The sequence below is a fragment of the Melospiza melodia genome, chromosome 11, assembly GCF_035770615.1.
Source record: "Melospiza melodia melodia isolate bMelMel2 chromosome 11, bMelMel2.pri, whole genome shotgun sequence".
NCBI lineage: Eukaryota > Metazoa > Chordata > Aves > Passeriformes > Passerellidae > Melospiza > Melospiza melodia.
Genome location: NC_086204.1, coordinates 10,854,961 through 10,857,935, shown reverse-complemented (window position 1 = coordinate 10,857,935; position 2,975 = coordinate 10,854,961).

Sequence of the window (2,975 nt, the reverse complement as noted above, 5' to 3'; positions counted from 1 at the left end):
TCCCGCCCGCACCGCTGCCCGCCCGGAGGCGCCCCGGGGCCCTCCCGGCGCCGCTGCTGAAGTGAAAAGCGAAAGGGGCGGGTCGGAGCCGCCCCGCCGCGGGGGCGGGAGGCAGGGAGGGACAGATGGCGGCGACGGGCGCGCTGGGCGGGGCCGCTTTGTTCGCGGCGGGCTGAACCCGCCCGCCCGGCGGCAGGGCCGCGCCCCGCGCTGAGGGAACGCGGGGCGGGGCCGCAGCTGCAGCCCGGCAAGGGCGGAGACCCCCGCGCCACCTGCAGCCCGGCCGCCCCGCGGTGCTCCTGCTTACGGGAGCCCCAGTCCCGGTTCCTGATGTCAGCTTGCAGGAGGCATTTGGGACTGTCAAGGCAGCTCGAGTTGGAAGTGGTGGCACCTTGGGTCTGGGACACATCCTGCGCCGTGTGGAATTTCAGCAGGCGGCCGCCCACTGAGGGCTACAGGCCCCTGAACACAAAACCCTTTTCCCTGGAAAACAAAACTCACCAGCCCAGGTCCCTGATGCCAGTTTGCAGGAGACACTACTGCACAAAGTGGGCCAGGCCGTGTTCCCAGGGCTTTCCCAGCCCTCACCTGCCCTCCGACATCCCCGAGGCACCCAGCCCTCACAGCACACGGGCAGGGCAGGAGCGGCACTGCCCGTCCGTAACCGGGCTTCTGCTCTTGCGGCGTGGGCTTAAAGCTTGTTAGCAGCGCCTCTCGGTACTGCGTGAGGTGCTGCAGTGTTTCAGGTCCGCCAGGGATCGTAGAAGTGTGCTTATGCTGTCATCTGCTTCTTGAGGTGTTGAGCGAAGCACACATTCTCTACAGAAATCTTATGTATACTGTGGGATACCTGCGTTTTATGAAGATGTATTCATGTATAATTTGACTTACATTTTGGTAATTGTCAAAAGATTATGGCACCTCAGAGTCATTACGGTGACTTGCTCTGTGTTTATATGTAGTGGTGAGATGTTAAAATGCAAGTACAGCACTTGGACAGAGTGCTTGTGAATACACTGCAGTGCACTGGCAGGCCCGGCCAAAATGGAGATGTGGCAATTTTCTGACAATCTGATGCATGATTTTTTAATTTATTGGCTTTTTTAAAATTAGGCATGTGTACCATGCATCAGAGATCCATGAAAGTTTGTCAGGGATTTGTTGACTAAAGCTGGACAGGATTCTCTGTCACATTCACAAAATACCAGTGAGGTCAAGTCTATGTACTAACTGTTTTGCTGAGGATCTGCTGAAGGGCAGAGGGGAACTGTGTTATTTTTTGTCTCTTCTTTCTGAAGAGGAATACAAACAAATGGCCCAAAGGCTGTCCAGAGAGGAGTGTGCCTGGTTACACAGCAGTGACTCTGCCAGGCATGTGCAGACTGTTCCACATGTGCACATGGAACTTGATGGTTCCTTTTGTTCAAGTCCCAGCTTCACTTCCCAGGAATATAGATTTGCTGGCAAAACACTGAATACTTCTATTTACCTCCAAACTATTTGTTGCTTAGTTGCCTTTGGAGGTACTGCTTAAGAGAAAATTCTAATAATTATAGAAATGAAACTGTTTTCCAATACATATGATACAGCAGAGATGATAAACCTGGGGGAGTGTGGAATAACAAGATGTCTAAACTGAGAGGTGTGTTTAACTTTACTGGGCATAGATACAAAAAGTCCATTTAAAACTTTGTTTAACCTACAAAATTCTAGGTAAACACACATAGGCTTTTAAATTTTATCTTGATTTTAGAGTGGTTTTACCGTAGTTTACTAATCTTTTGTGAAGTTGCTTTGTTTTCAATGGAGGTCCTGAGACAAATCTGTGAGACCATCTGTGGATGGCTAGAAAGATAAAGGCTCTTCCCACTATGGACCTGAAAGGAAAATTATTAATTTTAAATTATTCTGTTTCCTGCTCAGAATGTTAGATCTTTCACAGGTAAGCAGCAAATTCCTATACTCTGGAAAGAGATTTCAAGAACTATCAGGAAGAAATATGGAAGAATAGGTAGCAGTAGTTGGTGGCCCTGCTTTGGGGGACAATCATACTGTTATTAAGTTTTGGTGAAGATACGTGTAGTAGCATTCTATGGGAAGAGAGCTGATGGAAGGTCTTGTTCCCAGGTTGTTTGCAAGTCTTTACTTAAGCACAGAAACGTGTTTGGGATGGTCTCAGCTCGCTTTGAACTCCCTGCTCATTGCTGCAGAGAAGGTAACACCCACGAACAGCAAAGCTTTTGGGTGTGGGTGTTAGAGAGCTTGAAAATCAGGATTCGTGGAGGAGGAGATCTGCATTGCCTAGTGACAAAATCAGGGCGCTGCAGTCTGTGCTTGGAGCACCTCAGGAAAGAAAACAGTAATTGTGTGACTGCTTTACAAGTGTTGCAGGTGAGAAATGAGATGCTGGAGAGCAGCACTGTGGAAAGAGCCCTGGGGGTCCTGGTCAGTGGCAAGCTGGACACGAGCCAGCAGTGCCGTGGCAGCCAGGAGGGACATCCCTGTCCTGGGGCACCAGGGACAGCACAGCCAGCCAGGAAGGGAGGGATGGGATTGTCCTGCTGTGCTCTGGGCTGGGACAGCCGCACCTCGAGCGCTGGGGCAGCTCTGGGTGCCACAACGTGAAGCAGACATTGAGCCCATCAGAGAGCGCCCAAAGGAGGCCCCGAGGATGGGGAAGGGCCCTGAGGGGAAGCCATGAGGGGTGGCTGAGGGCACTTGGGCTGTTCGGCCTGGAGGAGAGAAGGCTGAGGGGAGACCTCACTGCAGTCACAGCTTCCCTGTGAGGGAACAGGAGGGACAGGCACTGACATCTGCTCCGGGGTGACAGTGGCAGGACCCGAGGGATTGGCCTGAATTTGCATCAGGGAGGTTTGGGTTATGCATCAGGAAAAGGTTTTTAACCCAGAGGGTGGCTGGGCAGGGCAGTGGTCACAGCAGCAGCCTGACAGAGCCCAGCAAGTGTTTGGACAATG